Genomic DNA, 12,703 nt, shown 5'->3' with positions numbered 1-12,703 from the left:
TGTCCCACACCTCCCTAGCGGCAACGACCTCGAAGGTGTGGAGGTATGCCTCCACGTCGTCCTGGTCCGTTAGCTTTGTTAGGAGGTGGTGGGCCGCCGATCGAGCTTCCGGAAGAGGACTCCGGGCCGTGATCGCCTCTCGCATCTGATCCATGGCTAAGTCTGCACGGTTTTGCCTCTGTGTCATCTGCTCATTCAACTGCTGCTGGCGGACTGAAACCTCCGCAAGCCGGCGCACGATCTCTTCCATCTTGGTTCACTGGCCGATAGAGAGTGAGAGAGAGAGTGTCTGAAAGGCAAGGAAAAAAAAACCTTGTGGGTAATGTCCTGTGTATGCGTCAATCTCTCTAGTATGCCTGCATTCTCCACCAAATGTAGCAGGGGGAGAGATGACACATACACAGAAAGTCGTTTTACCGCCCCGGAGGGGACCTTTTATTTAGATGTGTACGTGCAGGGTGCTCGGTGCAACGTCCAATGGGTCCGTGGGTGTGGCGTAGGCGTGTCCCGTGATTAATTCCCCCGCTGGTTCGTGCTCTCCGTGCCCAATGGCGTGTCCGTCGAGTGTGCCTGTGTTTCCTCTGTGCGTGCTTCCAAGCGCGGTGCCGATCGTCAGTCGTCCGAGCCTGCGAGACAGAAGACATAAACATTAATCCTGGCTTGCATGGGAGTGGTAGCTCACCGTGTCTTCTGGCTCGCTGGCTTTTATGCCAACTTGATTGGAGAGTTGACGATCGGCAGCTGTGGCTCGTCCGTTTCCCTGGCGACGCTGATTGCACAAGGGGTGACTCGCCACACCTATTTTAGAAACGATTACGATCTATTAGATTCGCTTGAGAAGTAGACTGTGGGTGTCTTTGGAATCGATCACGCCATAAAATCGTCAGATTGCAACACTAACAGCAGAGTACTTGATGCGTACTCTTCCGCGGAAATATCCGCGGGTACCCGGGGACGCGCATTCCGTCTGGCCCTGATCATTACCAATAGCATCAATTTAATTATTAGCAGTCCCAGAAATACTCAAAGCATTTAAGAGATCAAATAAAATAGATGTGACTTACTTTAAACTTGCTCTTATCCTGAGCAAGCCTGATCACAAGCAAAAGTTTTTGAACAAATCTGAACCACGTAATATTCTGTCAACAATCGATAACTCCTCTGCCTCCACCATCTCTGACACGAATCCTAAACTCCGATTAATACAACTAATAAAACAATTTAATTAACGTTCAATCTAATTTAGCACCTGCAGTTTAAAATGAATGACGAAGACGAGCAGGAAGGCGGGATCTCGCTGATGAGTTAATCCAATCACAGCCCGTTGGAGGCATTGCCTCCTCTCACGTGACTTTTCTCCATTCTTTTCAATTACCCCCACTCAAACTCACGGCACGCTTAAGCGGGTATATGTAAAGTCAATGAGCTCAAAGGAGACAAGAGAAACGCTGCCTCCCTTTGGAATTCTTTCGAGCGGGGTCGCTGTTTCACACTGTTATACACGCTGATTGATCTCATATTTAGCTCAATACGTGATATCTGCTGTCCTATTCTATTTCTAAACTGTTAATAATATTCTCATTCGATAATTTTCGAGGGGGAGGGGAGGCACTGCCTCCCTTGTCTCCTCGGAGGAAACGCCCCTGTATTGTACTATAGTCTGTAGTATGAAGTGTAGTAAGTTGAAACTGCACTGAAAATATTATTGCGCCAATTAGTTATCTCAACTTAACATTTTGAGTTAAGTTAACTTCTCTAGATTTAACTTGTGAGATTACTCAAATTGATGCAGTATACTTTTATATTTATTCAAAATAATATAGTATGTAGGAAGTTTACTACCCTTGAAATATAGTATTTCGTAAATACTAAATAAACTAAAGTATTTTTTTGTGCTTTTTTTGTGTTTTTCAATGCTTTACTATTCAAAAATATAAACATATTATGTGAACAAATTAGAAATAAAATCTGATTATATATTTAAATGGTTAACTAAATATATATAAAAAACTTTATTATTAATGTTTTTAATAAATAAACTTCCATATTAAATGACTTTATCATAATTAATTACTACAGGAATGACAAAATTGTCACAAATAATTCACAAAATGATTGTATTAAAGACAATTTGACCCCTCTTTTAAAATAAGGTTTTGTTGATAGTTTCAGACTCACTGCTTATTCAGAAGTCTTTTTACAGCTAAAATATTTATTTCAATTAACTTTATGAAATTTGGACAATAAAGAAGGTGTTTCAAAACGTTTTAATGCCAATGTACATAATATCATATATGTAAAACAATAAGAGTAAACAATAAGTAATGACATGTGCATTGACTGTGTTGCAGTCGTCTGACGCTGTGGTGAAGGTTGACATGGTGAGTAGTACAGTAAATGTACAGTAGAGTTTTGGTGTTAATTCAGGAGAGTATGAAAGTAAAATGTGTGTTGACCGTGTTTATTTTTGTTCTTAACGCTGCGACAGGAGGAAGAGAAGGGTGGAAAAGGCAAAAAGAAGCGTAAGAAGGGGGAGGAGCCAGAAGAGGAGGAGCTAGATGAGAGCATGCTGGACTGGTGGTCCAAATACTTCGCTTCTATTGAGACACTGAAAGAAGTGAGACGTTCTTGTACAATATATGATCATTTTCAAAAATCGTGTTTTTTTGTGCATTCCAACTGATATCAATCAAACTGCAGAAGCTTTGTTTTGATTGAAGCCATAATAATAAAAAATACAGCTTATTAACTCAGTAAAACACAATAACATCATAAAAATGTATTTACTCTTAATAAACTCTCCATATATAATATATTTTAAAAACATGAAAGCTAATTTATGACAATTATGTTCCTTTAAACTGAAACGTGACTATACAGGAGCCTTTCAGGAGCGGATCAGAGGTTTTTCAAAATACAGTTCATACAATACAACCTCTATTGCGTTAAATACTTGTTTTCTTTTGTTAGGTAAAAGCTTGTGTACATATTACACATTTTTATGATGTTTGCATGTTTATCTTGATCTGACAGGCAGGAGGAAGCGAGGGAAGGGAAGGAACAAGCCAGCGCCTGGAGAGAGCGGACCAGAGAAGAAGAAGCAGAAAATCGAGGAGCTGAAGGTCCATAAATATACACACTTAAAATTGAAAAAGTCCAGTTGTTCTTCATGTGTGGTTTCATGTGAAGGTCTTATGTTCTTCACAGATGTATAACAGAGAGCTTGAGATAGAATACAACAGTTTTGAAGACTGGCTTCACACCTTTAATCTGTTCAGAGGGAAATGCTCAGACGACGCGGATGTGGACCAGAACGCAGCCGATGAGAGGAAAACAGACTCATTGGCAAATTTAAGGTCTGTTGTTGAGTTTTTTTCTCTGTCATCAGGGAAGTGGGCCATTTAACACTCATTGGATCAGGCAACCAAGATAGCCACATTGTGTCGGCCCAGATCCGTCCCACTTCTGGCCCGTGTGAGATGTATCAAATGCTGGCCGGATCTGGGCCAACACTAAGTGGCTGTCTAGGAAAAAAACAGGAACCAAAATGTTCCTCAAGGACACTAAGATGTCGAATTTCTGTTCAGTTGAATGAGTTTTTTTTCACTGTGTGGTCTGCAGGGATCTTTGTGTATCTATAAAGTTCCTCTGTCAGATGAGTTTTCCAGAGAAATGAGCTTTGATTCCAACATGGGCATGTTCCAGAACATTCCACACAACGACCCAATAAACGTCATGGTCCGAGTCTATGTCGTCAGGGTATGTGCGACTCACATAACTGCGGTTTTATTCTGTTTGCATATGTTTAATAATCATTTATGATTGCACGACTTTGTCTCAGGCAACAGATCTCCATCCCGCAGACATCAATGGGAAAGCGGATCCTTATGTCGCAATTAAGCTTGGAAAATCCGAGATAAAGGACAAAGAGAGTTACATCTCTAAACAGCTCAACCCTGTGTTTGGAAAGTTAGTACATTAGCTGTCATTCTCATTCACCTCAATGATATAAATATAACAATCAGAATGAACTAAACCTATACAAAACCTTTTCATCTATTTCCCTTTTTAACATCCCTCGTATCTTATCATTCAAATAAAAACGCCATTCACACATTATGTGTTATCTGGTGTTGATTTTGTGTAATAAATAAAAGGGACAGTTTAAAGTTACAAATGTGGTTCCCCTTCAGTCGGTCTCTCGACGTTGTGAGAGACTGACTGGGGTTTGATCTTGAGAACCTACCTTCTCCGAGATAATTAATTATAAAACGCCAATGGGCTTGGCGAATAGAACGCGCACGCCAGTCTCCGCCCCGTACATACGGGTATAAAGGAAGATGGCGGCGGTCATTCACTCATCCTTTGTTCTTCGAAACCTGTGTGTTTGCTGATGCTACACGCGATACTCGACTTCGAGAAAACTTTAACCTGCTGGATTTATGACGCGGAGCAGCGGACTTCTCCTTTCGGTGGACTTCCCCTGGGCGTTTCGACAGAAGGCTACAGACCTTAAGAGGTAAGCTAGAAGGCTACAGACCTTAAGAGCATGTCTCGTAGCTGTATCCTTGGGTGCGACAGACTCATCCCGGAGTCTGACGGCCATGATTCCTGTCTCACATGCTTGGCAAGCATGCTGAGGCAGGGTTCACTGATGCGGTATGTCCCGTGTGTGCGGACATAGCAATCAGGGTGTTGCGGTCACGGTGGCTACGTTCTTTCGAGGGCTGCCACCACCCCGTCTGTTTCCCAGACGTGTTCAGCTGCCGTTTCGGCGAGGTTGACCGCTTTGGCGAGCGGCGGGGGTGATTTAGGGACTCCGATAGATGTTGCTCCGTCAGCTTCATGCTCGCGGACCATCTATACCCCTTCACGCTCACCTGGTTCGTCCCCTACGAGCGGCAGACGGCCGTCTCATAGTGGTAAGACTTCGCACACGGATGATGACGCTATCTCTGTCGCTGCGTCGGACAGCTGCCTGCTGGCATCGGATGCGGAAGACTCCTCTGATCTCCTGTCGTCAGGCAGTCGAGCTCCGGAGGAGACTGACGCTGATATGTCGGCCATGCTTTCCCGGGCAGCCGCGTGCATCGGGTTGCAGGGTGTAACAACATCCTCCCCGGAACGCTCGTGGCTAGATGCGCGGTTTCGGGGGCGTGGTCAAAAGTCAAGCCCCGCTCCTTTACCATTCTTCCCGGAGGTGCATGACGAGCTCGCCAAGTCCGGGAATGCACCCCTTTCGGCGCGTTTCAGGCCGGAGGGGGCTTCCCTGGTTGGTGGGGCGGCTAGAGGCTATGTTGACGTCCCCCGCGTGGAGCGTGCAATCGTGGTTCACTTGTGCCCGCAGACAGCTGCCACTTGGGGGGGCTCGACCTAGACTCCCGTCCAGAGCATGTAAGCTCTCTTCGACACTCGTGTTGAAGGCTTGCAGTGCTGCTGGACGGACCGCCTCCGCTCTCCACGCCATGGCGGTCCTCCAGGTTTTTCAGGCGAAAGTCCTAAAGGATTTGGACGGCGGGAAGTCCGACCCAACTCGTATGCGCTACGAGCGACGAAGGCCACGGCACGTGCCCTGGGTCGGTCGATGTCCACAATGGTGGTCCAAGAGAGGCATCTGTAGCTTAGTCTTGCGCAGGTGAGCGGCGCCCAGAAGGCCCGCCTTCTGGATGCGGCCATCTCGCAAGCAGGGCTGCTTGGTGATACCGTGGAGGACGGCAGTCCAACAGGTCGGCATGGTCTCGGGCACAGCCTGGTTCCCAGCAGCCCTGCCCTCCCGCGGCGGCCCTCCGGTTGAGGAACCTCCCAGAGGACGACCCACCAGAGACGTAGACCCCCGCGGAAGAGGGCATCTGTTCCCCGTCAGCAGCCTGCCAAGAGGTCCTTTAAGCGGCCCTGACGGGACGAACCAGGGGGAGATTTTACTGGGCCCGAATCCCGGCCTTTCCAACGCCGGATCCGAGAAGGACGCTGCCTGCCACGTCCCATCGAGTCTGGGCCCTTTTCAGGGTCCGGCGCCCACATACTCACAAAGAGACAAATCTCCCCTGGGTTTTCCTTCACAACACTCTCGTCCAGACGGTGTATTGGATGGATCGGGCCGCCGACCGCAATCTCCCCCGGACATTGCGTCAGGCCGCCTGAAGCAGGTAAACATACAGAGCCGTCAACCTCCCGGGGGGTCCCCCCTGTGCGAGGTGACCGTACTGTCAGCCACCGAACCAGCCTCCCCCGGCACGGTGAAGCAGATTGTCCCTCTGGTCCCGTTGTCGCGGTTCTTGGGCGCTTGGTAGCACACCAGCCCGTCACACTGGATAGAGAGGACAGTCCGTCTCGGTTACTCGATCCAATTCGCCAGGCGCTCCCCCAAGTTTCAGGGCATTCTGTACACCTCGGTGCGAGGAGAGAATGCTTCCGTACTTTGGCAGGAGGTCGCTGCCCTTCTGGCGAAGGGTGCGGTCGAACCCGTCCCTATAACCGAGATGTCGTCCGGGTTTTACAGCCCGTACTTCATCGTGCCCAAAAAGGGCGGGGGGCTGCGGCCCATTTTGGATCTGCGTCGCCTGAACAAGCATCTGCACAGGCTGCCGTTCAGAATGCTGATGCAGAGGCGCATCCTGGGCTCGGTACGTCACCAGGATTGGTTCGTGGCAATCGACCTGAAGGACGCGTACTTTCACGTCTCTATTCTTCCCCGAAACCGGCCGTTCCTACGGTTCGCGTTCGAGGGAAGGGCGTATCAGTACAGGGTCCTGCCATTCGGTCTGGCCCTGTCTCCACGGGTTTTTTCCAAACTAGTGGAGGCTGCCTTAGCTCCTGTCAGGGAGCAAGGCGTGCGAGTGCTAAACTATCTCGGCGACTGGCTTATCTTGGCACACTCGCGAGACCTTGTGCTTCAGCACCTAGACCGTCTAGGCCTCCGGGTCAACCAGGAGAAGAGCAAGCTCTCCCCCGCGCAGAGTACCTCTTACCTCGGTATGGAACTAGACTCTGTCCGTATGTCAGCACGTCTCACCAACGAGCGTGCACAGCACTTGGTAACAGACTGAGCGGAGCCGTCTGTTAGAACCAGGTCCATTATAGGTAGAGTCATCCCTGCTCAGGCAGACCCCTGTATTAGGACTAGTGCCCCATACGTAGTGACTCCCCTCTGGGTCGTCCCGTGTGTTGAATTCCTCACTCAGGATTTCCCGATTGGTGAATCTGTGACCTCCCCGCCGGTGGTAATCCCACCTGGATTGTCCCCCAATTCGGGCGAACACCTTTCCTCATCTTGTTCTCCCCGCCGGGGAGACCATGTTAATGTCTCCACATGTAACCTCCCCTCCGGGTAGGATGTGGCCTCAGTAACACACTCTTCTAAGAGGAGAGCAGTGTTTCCCCAGTGTTCGGCTCCGGACAGCTCCTCGCTACTAGAGGCGTACGCCACTGTCCGTGATGCCGTCAGTAGAGGCTTCTCAGTATGACCAATACTATGTGGCTGGAAGATTACGTCTCGCGGTAGCACTCTTGTAACTCGCTAGCCCAGTCAGAGTCGCTCCGCTAGAGGTCGTGATATCGGTGCAAGCGCTGTGGCGTTTTAGATTGATCCCCAGTCAGTCTCTCACAACGTCGAGAGACCGACTGAAGGGGAACGTCTCGGTTACGTCTGTAACCTCCGTTCCCTGATGGAGGGAACGAGACGTTGTGACTTCATGCCACAACGCTGCGCCGAATCACTGCAGTGAACGAGAGTGCCCTCTCAGGTTCCTCAGTACAAAAGGTGAGTGAATGACCGCCGCCATCTTCCTTTATACCCGTATGTACGGGGCGGAGACTGGCGTGCGCGTGCCATTCGCCAAGCCCATTGGCGTTTTATAATTAATTATCTCGGAGAAGGTAGGTGCTCAAGATCAAAACCCAGTCAGTCTCTCACAACGTCTCGTTCCCTCCATCAGGGAACGTAACCGAGACGTTTTATAGAAATAACACAGAGATGTGTTCAGTTACGGACCGCACACAAAATGTGGTAATGGTTTAAGAGTGTAGTATTAAGTAGTGTACTTACAGTACAAGTAAACTAGTACTCGTACCTACAACATAAAGTATTAAATAAAAAAATTAAAATATACTACAACTTTGCTAAATTTTACTTAATAAAACGAACTTAAATGAGCGTAAAATCTTAGCTTGTCCATAAAAAGTCAGGACGAGAAAGTTTTTAAGAATGTGTTTTACCCTTGGCACAACCTTCCTGTGGTTCATCAGTCCGCTAAAGCCAATCCGCCATCTCATCTGCAAACAATACAAGTGTCTTATTATCTCAATTGTGTCGGCTCTGTTGCTATCAGCCATGCTGGGGCTGTTTTTCTACAGTATACCCACATACATGGTGAAAACACTTCTAGGGGCTTGAAAGGCTTTCTCGTGCTCTTCATTACGTCTGTCCCAATGATATTTCTGATACTTGATGGTTGGAGAAGTCTTACTGTCTCTCAACTTTGTTCAAAATCATTCAATACAATAAACTGAACAGTTAATCAAACCCGAACTAACAATATGTCAACATTTGACAGAGCTTTTATATTCTCATGCATAGTTGCGTAGACATAATAACAAAGATGTCTGGTTTGCATCTCCAAGGTTATAGTAAAATGTGTTTTTTAGAACGTTTGGAGATTTATATTGCATTACTGAGATGGGATATTGTGTGATTTGAATGGTACAAATAAATCAATAAAATCTATAACATGCATTTGATTTATTAGCAGTTCTTGATCAGAGCAGCACAAACTACGGTCTTTATTATTAACTTATTATTTATGATAAGCTTTAATTTCAGTACTTTTAGTCCATAACTGAATGCTTTCATTCTGAATCGATTTGATATTAACAAGCATGTTCATGTTCACGTTCATTAAATGTCAATTTGTTAACCAAATTCGATTATACTAGAATACATTTAGCTATTCAGACAAAGCTGAAGTTTTTCATGGAATTGACTGGTATGACTAATACACGTAGAAATTTGCAACGAACTTCCAGCAACTTCATTGTGTTAATCCATGAGATAAACATTGTGAAACTGGCAATGTCTGTGTTAAAAGTCCGTGTTTAAAAGTTTGTTTACTGGTTTTGTTCCACCAGCCGTCCTGACACGACATTCCTGTGGTTCCTTAGCCCACTAAAGGCAATCCGCTATCTCATCTGCAAACAATACAAGTGGCTGGTCATCAAAATTGTGTTGGCTCTGTTGCTCTTAGCCATGCTGGGGCTGTTTTTGTACAGTATGCCCGGATACATGGTGAAAAAACTTCTAGGGGCTTGAAAAGCGTTCTCCTCCTACTTACAAGACATGGATGACATTTTGTGATATTTGTTTGTTGGACTAGTCTTATTGTTTTTCAACTTTGTTCAAAATCACGAATGCAATAAACTGAATGATTAATGTAAAATGAAATAACCCAAAATATCTCTGACCTACACGCAGCAATTGAAAAAGCATACATTTCTTTCCAAGCATAGTTGCATAGAATTAAACAAAAAAACGATCTGGTCTGGTTTGCATTTACGAGACTAATGTCAAATGTTGTTTTTGTATTGATTCAGAAGTCTCTGGGTAATGGTTTGCATGAAAGTTGACTATTTATATTGCATTACTGCTATGTGTTATTGTGTGCTTTGAATCTAACCAATAAATGAATAAAAACTATAAAATGCATTTGTTTTCTTACCAGTTCTTGATAAATGCATCTTAAATCATATTTATTCTTGTTTTCTGTTTTTATCTGTTGATGATTGAGTGTATTGTGATGTTATCAAGCACCTTTTAACATGTTAAATGTTCATTTAACGTTTATTTGTCAGCATGTTACGAAATAATTATTCGGATTTCCTAAACAAAAGCAATTTCTCTTATTGACATCTGTTTCGATACACAAAACAACATATGTCCAATGCATTTGTTAATGAATAAGGACATTTGAAAACTGCCAAAAGTTGAAATTCAGTGTTTACAATGTTGTTTACCGTTTTTGTTCCACCAGCCGTCCTGACACGACCTTCCTGTGGTTCCTAAGTCCGCTAAAGGCAATCCGCTATCTCATCTGCACACAATACAAGTGGCTGGTCATCAAAATTGTGCTGGCGCTGCTTCTGCTCGCCCTCCTTGTCCTGTTCCTCTACAATATGCCCGGCTATATGGCCAAGAAACTTCTGGGAGTCTAAGAGAAGAAAGTCCCCTACATCCATAAAAAACTTCTAAATTGCCTTTACTTGGCATTCACTGTTTGTTTTTTCGCTTGGTGTGACTTGCTTTTTTATTTTCAAGTTTAGAAATGACAACTTGGGGTTAAAGAGAAGGCAAATCCCACGATGAACTTCTATCATAGCAAGTGTTCTGCTGTTGGACTCATATTTTCAATAAACCTATTGGCATTATTGTGTTTTGTTACAAAATTGCCAAAGCAATCAATAAAGATTCCTCAAAAATCACAGTGTTTGACCTTCTGTCTGTACTGTGTTTAAAGAATGATACCACTGTAAATACCACTGTATATCATGAGGTATACATGTTGATGAAATGGCAACATCATTTAATCTCATCACATTGGCAATAAGAAGTAGACACATTAATACTACATATACCTCATACCCTATTTCTGTGATGGAGCTGGTGTGTAGAAAGACATTATCGCCAACACTTCTTCTGGAGACCTGCGGTCTGGTTTCAACAAATCAGTATGTAGGAAGATTTTATGTTGAAAACAATAGTTCACAAAAAAGGCTTCAGCTTGGTTATTACACCAACTGGGTCACTTATGATCAACATTACTACATTTTAAAATGAAATGATATTGCTGGGGTTAGTTTTACAGTGAACATGTTTTACACCAAACGGTAGGTTTTGAATCTTGGGAACAATATGTAGGTTTTACTTTGATAAAAACAGAGTAGCGCATGTTGCTACAGGCAGGACTGCCTGCACTTGAATTAGAGAGCCGCAGAGATGACGTATTTTTCTATGCAAAACCCCGGAAGCGAGTTAGCATTTAAAGACTTCTGGTTCCATCGCCCCAAAGTCTATTTGTGTTTTTATCAGTTTTTGGTGTATCGCCTGAAAAAGGACTGTGGCTAACAAAACTTCGAAATATTTTCGTGTTTTAATCTACCACATTAAACACACCAGTTATAACCCGTTTGTGTTTTTTCTAACTTTACTTAAAATAGCGGTTTCTAACAAATAATGCAACATGGCCACAAATCTCTAAAAACATTGTTGGGGATCCATTCACAGAGTAAGTATACTTACCAGGGAACATATTTTTAATAAAGTTTGAAAACCTTGTCAGAGGTTTGGTGGTGGTGAGGTTGATATTGAGATATCGTAGTGTAGTCTGTTTATAGCCTTGAGTTAGCTTTTTACTTCACTTCGGCCGATTAGGTTGGCCTACAAAAATACATCATCTCTCAGGTTCTGGATATAGGCCTATGTAGACTCTTTGTTTATCTTTGACATTTTCACACCAAGTGTTGTAGTACTCCAGACCGGTCTCAAGATAATTTTTTGATGGTTTTGGTTATTGTCTCGGTCTCGACTGTCTTTGATATCGGTCTTGTCTTGATATCAGACTTTGACGTCTCTGAATTTTATTTCTGAGCACTGAATTGCTGGTGCATTGTCTGATTTATGTGTTAAAAGCATTCATGTGATTGATGATGTGATTGCTCTCAAAGGTATTTGTAGGAGATCTTGTTTTTTTTATTATAACATTTGATGTGATATTGATTTTCTATAATTATTCAGAGTTAATAAGTGACTTAAGTTAATAAGATTCAAGTTTTTGGTGTATTTTGGCGAGTCCCAAACAAATCTAGAACAACTCTGAACGTTTGTGCGTTTCTGAGCAACACACAGCTATTTTGCTATTGATTAGATAAAAAAAGCAATGAAACGTATTAACTCACTGAATGTTTTGTTGAAGGTCACAGACTTAAATTTATCTTGGGTATTTACAGTTTTTTTAATTGTAATATGTTACAGTAGGTTGGTGATAAAACATCCTACACATAAATGTCTGCACATTAAATCACCCAAGTGATTTATATTATTCTTTTATGACTTAAGTGTTTTTTAGATCTTTTGAATGAATTTTTGTAGTGCTGGTCTTGATCTCGACACTGTCTTGGCCTGCCTTGCTCTTGTCTTGGTCTCAACACCCTCTGATCTTGGTGGTCTCGACTTAGTTTTTTTTAATCATTTTGTCACCAATTTCAGAACCTTGATGTCATTTTTCAAAACAGTCATTACTTTTAACACAGGTTATCCAGTGTTCAAAACTTTGCACATTGCATTCATCTCTTTAAAAAAAGCCTTACATTTACAGAATAACTTAATTCATTTATCATGAAATATCATATGGACAATACTTTAGATCATCCACACACAAGAAATCCAGTTTCATTGTGGTTTACAAGTCATTGAACAAAAATTTTGTTTATTATAGTAATGAAACAATCACAAAACAAAAAATTTTTCCAGAAATTGAGTATTTGAAACCAATAAAAAAAGCAAGCAAAAATGTTCAAGAGCAAAACTACACAACAGGAAAATGTCATCTGGAGTGCTCCTCACTGCAGGTCTATGTTTTCAATCGTTTCTTGTGGATTTGGCCACATGTTCTCATCCATATCGCACTGGATGTTTTCATTAGCTAGATATCAAGGG

General features: G+C 43.6%; 1 long non-coding RNA gene across 1 annotated transcript; it reads right to left on the bottom strand.

The window, feature by feature from the left end:
• Positions 1 to 494: 494 nt before the first annotated feature.
• Positions 495 to 10,067, bottom strand: LOC306895633. Its single transcript, XR_013786806.1, has 3 exons — positions 10,006 to 10,067; positions 8,215 to 8,271; positions 495 to 626 (listed from the first exon to the last, which is right to left on the bottom strand). It is a non-coding gene; the product is annotated as an uncharacterized lncRNA (long non-coding RNA).
• Between the last annotated feature and the right edge of the window lie 2,636 nt (positions 10,068 to 12,703).

This window comes from Barbatula barbatula, assembly GCF_947034865.1.
Source record: "Barbatula barbatula genome assembly, chromosome: 6".
Lineage (NCBI taxonomy): Eukaryota > Metazoa > Chordata > Actinopteri > Cypriniformes > Nemacheilidae > Barbatula > Barbatula barbatula.
Note: the sequence above shows the minus strand (reverse complement) of the source record. Positions and strands in the feature narration are given on the sequence as shown.